Below are 5,754 nucleotides of genomic sequence, written 5' to 3'. Positions count from 1 at the left end.
TTGCATAAGATTTCCGAATCTATCCATGTAGATAAAGGAGATTGGTCATTAATGGGGTGGTTCTGGGAACTGATATCCGGCTGGGGATGGAAAATTCTGATGGTCATTGGGATGGTCTTAGCCATTCTTTTCCTGTTCTGTCTGTGCGTGCAGTGTGCTCCTGCAATATGTGGCCTCTGTGTTACATCATGTGTAAGGAAACCTGTATCAAGAGACGCGCTAAGTACTAGGATGATGTTACAGCAACATCTCAATGACTTTAGGAATATAGATCTGGACTCAGATTAACATGAGGATAGATTGATTGCCTATGTAAGGGCAAAAGGAGGGATTGTAGTACTGAAAATTCTGGACTCGTGTAATATGTCTGCACTCGAGAATAAAACTTCGTCGAAAATTGACGAATTTGGTGTCAAAAGACCGAGAATGGCTAGTACACTATGCACAAGCATTTTCATCAATTTCGAGTGACGATTTCATCTCGAAACCGTCATTCTCCTTCTGAACTCTTGGCTTCCATTTTGTATGCGACAGCCATTTTGTGTGTTGCCCTTTACATAGGCTTATAATACAGCTGAATCCCATTCAAAAGGACACGTACACCTTGATTGACTTTTCTCTGACCTGGGCAAGTATGAACCATTGCCCCAGGCCGAACATGTTTGGTCAGTTCCTCTCCCAGTGGCCGAGCAAGATAGCATCAAGGCTCAACAGGCCATAAACCCATCCATCGCACACACACCCTGCCAAATCTCGCTCACACCTGTCCCTGCTCTTTTCTCTGACTTGCTTTATGATGGGGAGGTGCCCGGTTTTATTAGGGGTCCAGCGATATCTGATGAAATGTTGGGCTTTGCCGAGTAATTTATTGTGGGTTGTACACACTGAACTATGGCCTTGTCATCATGACTCTGCTTTTTCTTTGTAATAGAAAATCTCAATAGTATTGTAAAATGTAAGGAATGTTTGCCTAAAGCACAATATTTCGTATAAAAAGAGAAGCCTGACTTTGTGAATTGCGGCAGTCTCCTGAGAACATACTTCCTGTGTGTTGTACTTCTAGGACGCTTGTTACCTTGGTTGCAGCCAATAAAAATCGATCCTTGACTTCACCTAGAAGACTCTGAGTTTCTGTGGTCTGAATCAGGAAAGGACTCGAGGTCTTTGGGTGTTCTTCCCTGGCACCGCTGGGTTACCGGATCAGTACCGGTTCTGAAAAACCCAGTACCTCAGTACAAATTACTTTCATATTTAACCATACTAATTCAGCACTAATCCTTTATGGGTTTCGGAGTAGCATGCTTCAAGATTCTGCTATCTTTCTGAATCAGAATCCAAACAACTTTCTAACCTATAACTGACTACCCTATCCACCACTTGAAATGTACTTGCATGTTTCACTATACTAATTCAACACTAATCCTCTATGGGTCCCAGAATAGCGTGCTACTTGCCGAAAAAGCACTTTGACGCCTCGTCAGGGTAGTAAGCACTATATAAATGCAATTACAATACAATACAATATCTCAGGGAGTGTTTGAGTAAGTATATTTTATATATATTTTTAGTAAAATCAAAAATGCTTGGCAACACAAGACCTAAAAGGGTGGTCCTACAACCTAGCTTTGAAACTATTTTCTTTTTTGCAAATAATGTAAATTACTTTCACACAGTTACGTCACCATGAGTTATTTTCTCTCCATTGTGGTGTTAAATATATAATAAGAACTTCCTACACTGTTTAAGAACTACTTTTTAGGTTGAGCCTGCAACGGCGCATTCACTGAAAGCGCTTTTGCTTGTGAGACACTATTGTTTACAATAAAGGGCTTGGAGACCACCCATTACTTACCATTTGTTGGGTTTGGCGTCATTTTTCTTTCCAGTAATTATAATTGGTTGGCGTCAGGGTCACTCTTTTTTGCAGCCTCCTAATTTGCCAGCGTAGGCCACGAATCACTTCCGTTCCTTTCCGTGGAGGACAGACCACAACAGATCGATTGAAATTAATTAGTGCCCATTCGCTGTTTGCTCAAGGAGTGGAATACTATTTCTTTTTCTGTCACCCCCCTGCTCCAGTCTGGTGTTCCCTACCATCGCTACTACCCTTCCTTAGCTTTGTATTTCCCATATTCTCTCCTTCTGCCTTGCTATCACTGGCTTTAAAATAAAAGCAATATGAAAACGTCGACTCTGGCTGCGTCATAGCATTTTTTTCTTGACTTTAAGTCATGTTGAACTGCAGCCTGCGCTGCTGTGCAGCGTGTCTTAAAAACATTGACAAAACCAATAGCTCACGCATAGGTGAGGCCTATTGGCTTTGCCAATGCTTGTTTGTTAGCTAGATGCCGTGCATGACGGCTAAGATTGGGCCGTTTGTTGTGAGTGAATTCTTTTGAATGGAGAGTTCCCTGACCAGAAATTCCCCCCTTATGTCCTAATTATTAGACATCATCATATGTCCATTCAGATGTACAAGGATGCCCTGGTACAGATGTGCACGAAAACCAAGACTAGCGTAAATATAGCCCCGCCGACAGTCTCTGACACTGAAAGCATCAATAGACCTAGAGCCACCCAGGATAAAAACACTCTTGTATAATTACAATTGTTGCCCCAATTTCAATCTTTATCATAAGTGACTCTGCATCTCCAGACTCCTTTCTGAAAATATGATAACCATGATTTAATTTTGTGTTTTCAATCGATCGCCCTTTGTAAAGTTGATGATTTCTCCAAAGACAAATAAATATCCATTTGTGGGTCTGCAGCTTTAACGAAGCTGTCGAGTTTTTCTATAAAAAAAAAAAGCCGTATACAACAGACATGAATTTTGTTGTTGTCATCAATGAAATTGTCAGATTCCATGTCAGTATCCTTCGATGGCTCAGTTGGTAGAGCGGAGGACTGTAGAGTTGTAAGCAGGTATCCTTAGGTCGCTGGTTCAAATCCGGCTCGAAGGACATTTTTTGCTCCGCCACTTCCTTTTGCTATTTAAATCCTCTTTTCAGGTCCAGACACTTTGGTTTTCCTGCTTCCTCTAGTTTTAGTGTTCACATTCCGTTCCTTTCTCCGGCTTACGCTGACAACTGTTCAGAATTATTTTGATGCAGCTCTCGCAGCAACTCCCTCCACAGAGGATGATGGGATCCTCGGGCGGAGCAGAGTGAAGCAGTCTCCCCCCCGCGGATTTTCGCCCGGTTGGACGGACCCGGAGCAATGGCGTGTTAGGACAGGGCGCGCACGTAGATTGCTGCGTAGGAGTTTAGTCAGGGTAGAGGCGCCATGTGAGTTTACAGGCGTAGGAGGCAGGAGTTTTTAGGCGAGGGAGGCAGTGAGAGCGCTTCTGCAGGCAGGGCGTGTAATATAGTTGACAGTCTAGTAGCTGGGATGGGCGGAGCTAGATGGGCTGAGGGGAAGAGGAGGGGTCAGAACAGGATGAGGGCAGTTAGAGTAGGGACAGGGTCGAGACAAGTTGTATTAAATAAAGCTCTGAGATATAAGAACCTGTGTCTGTGGTTCTTTGTAGCAGGATGCTACAACTGGCGACGAGGGTGGGATAAGCAAGCCCACTGCGTGCAGAACCCCAAGAAGACACCCTGTCCCCTGCAGCGTCGGAAAGAGAAAGTCTGCTGCTGTAGGTGATGCTGCCAGCCAAAGGAGAGATAAATAGTAGGTGACCCTGCCCCTCCTGTCATTGTGGGAGCCCAGAGGGAGCCGCTACCACGAGCGCTGAAGCTCCCGAGAAAAGAAGAAGCCTTCGCGCCGAAAACGCGAGCTCCGCCTGATGCGTGAGCTTTGGCACGCTGTCGGCACCGGAGAGCGGGAACTCCGAAAGTGAGTTGGGAGCCTACCCCAACCCAACCTGAAGACTGTAGTGGCCAGAGAAGAGTGAATCCTGGGGTGGATCGCCCCACGAAGGTCTACTGCTAAGCGCTGCTGAGCGCGCTGAAATTTGAGCCCGAGTGAGGTCCGACGTCGGAAAACCTCACCCCGATGCGTGAGCTTTGGCACCTCACCCCCGATGCGTGAGACTTGGCAAGTCACCGCCGAGGACCCTGCAAAGTAAGGCGGGAGCCCACCCCAACCTCACCTGATTGTAGCAGTGACCAGAGGGAGCCAAATCTGGAATATGCTGACCCTGGAAGCAACTGCCGGTGAGTCCCGTGTGAAGAATCAGGTTGAATGAAGAGAGAGAAAGTAGTGCCTGCAGATAACCACGGCGGCCATCTTTGAGTCAGGCAACTCTTGAGACACCATCCCTGTGTGAACTGTAGGCGGCCATTTTGAAGTCAGGCAAGAGGCGATAAGCAAGCATTGGTTGAAGCAAACAAACAAGCATTGGCAAGAAAAGATAAACAAGCATTGGCGAATGGAGATAAACAAGCACTGGCAAGAACAAATAAACAAGCATTGACGAGAGCAAAGAAACAAGCATTGGCGGAGACCAAACAGACATTAGCAAAAGCAAACAAGCATTGGTGAGTGCAAATAAACAAACATTGGTATATGCAAATAAAACAAGCATTAGCGAAGACCAAACAAACATTGGCAACGACAAGCAAGCGAGCATTGGCACATGCAAATAAACAAGCATTGGTACATGCAAATAAACAAACATTGGTATATGCAAATAAAACAAGCATTGGCGAAGACCAAACAAACATTGGCAAAGACAAGCAAGCAAGCATTGATACATGAAAATAAACAAGCATTGGTGCATGCAAATAAACACACATTGGTACCTGCACGTCGGCAAGCGTTGGTATGTGCAGATTAACAAGCACTGGTAAATGCCAAGGAACAGGCATTGGTAAGGCAAATGAATAAGCGTGGATAACGGCGCGTGAACAACGATGAACAAGTCTTGGCAACCAAAACAGAATAAGCACAAGCAACCACAAGAGTGACTTAACAAACATACATTGACAAAAAAACAAAAACGTCAGCACGGGTGGAAAACTCGAACATTGAGAAACGCAAGCGAATGCGCAGTGGCGAATGTAATGAAGTAACACGTGTCTGCAAAATAAAAGACGCACAAGCAAACGACCAGACCAAAGACCTTGACCAGAATCTCCCTCTCTCATGGCGGGAAGAGACGTAGCACAGCGGGTCACTCCAGACATTGAAGTACCGCCCCCAGCGGTGCAGACTGATGATTGGATCTCGGATCTCAAACGACACTGGTGGCTCGAAGCTTTGGAAGATTTCTTAAAAGCCAATGGTGAGCAAAGAGAGAGAAAATGTCTGATACTACTCCTCCATCTGGTGGGTCCTGAGGGCTGATGCCCAATCAGGACATTTTCCAAAGAGGATACAGATATCTATAAAAGACTCCAAAGGGAGCTCTGTGCCCATCTCAACGCACAGACAGATGTGGATCATAACCGCATGGTTTTCAATACAGCACGGCAGGAACCAGGCGAACCGTTGCCAAACTTCATCACTCGGTTACAAAGTCTGGTACGAGGCTGCCACTTCAACACTTTTACAAATGAGGATGCGGTTCGACTTCGGATAGTTGAAGGTTGCACAAACCCTGACACCAAGCGCAAGATCCTGCAAGGGCATTGGTCGTTAAAGGAAATCATCAAGAAGGCCGAAATTGGAAGGCAGATAAAAGCAAGAGACGGATTCAAGGACGTGCACCTGAGAGCAAACCATCAAGATACCTGGGAAGATAGAACTCAGAAAACAAACAAAACTGAAAGGAGAGAGAGGGAAGGCAGACCAGCAAAAAGACAACGGGAA

At 45.4% G+C, this 5,754-nt stretch overlaps 1 non-coding gene across 1 annotated transcript; it reads left to right on the top strand.

Moving 5' to 3' along the window:
* The first annotated feature begins 2,876 nt into the window (after positions 1 to 2,876).
* On the top strand, positions 2,877 to 2,963 carry TRNAY-GUA (transfer RNA tyrosine (anticodon GUA)). The gene is given in 2 exon segments: positions 2,877 to 2,913; positions 2,928 to 2,963. It is a non-coding gene; the product is annotated as a tRNA-Tyr (tRNA).
* Positions 2,964 to 5,754: the final 2,791 nt, after the last annotated feature.

This window comes from Lissotriton helveticus, chromosome 6 (genome assembly GCF_964261635.1).
Source record: "Lissotriton helveticus chromosome 6, aLisHel1.1, whole genome shotgun sequence".
Taxonomy (NCBI): Eukaryota; Metazoa; Chordata; class Amphibia; order Caudata; family Salamandridae; genus Lissotriton; species Lissotriton helveticus.
Note: the sequence above shows the minus strand (reverse complement) of the source record. Positions and strands in the feature narration are given on the sequence as shown.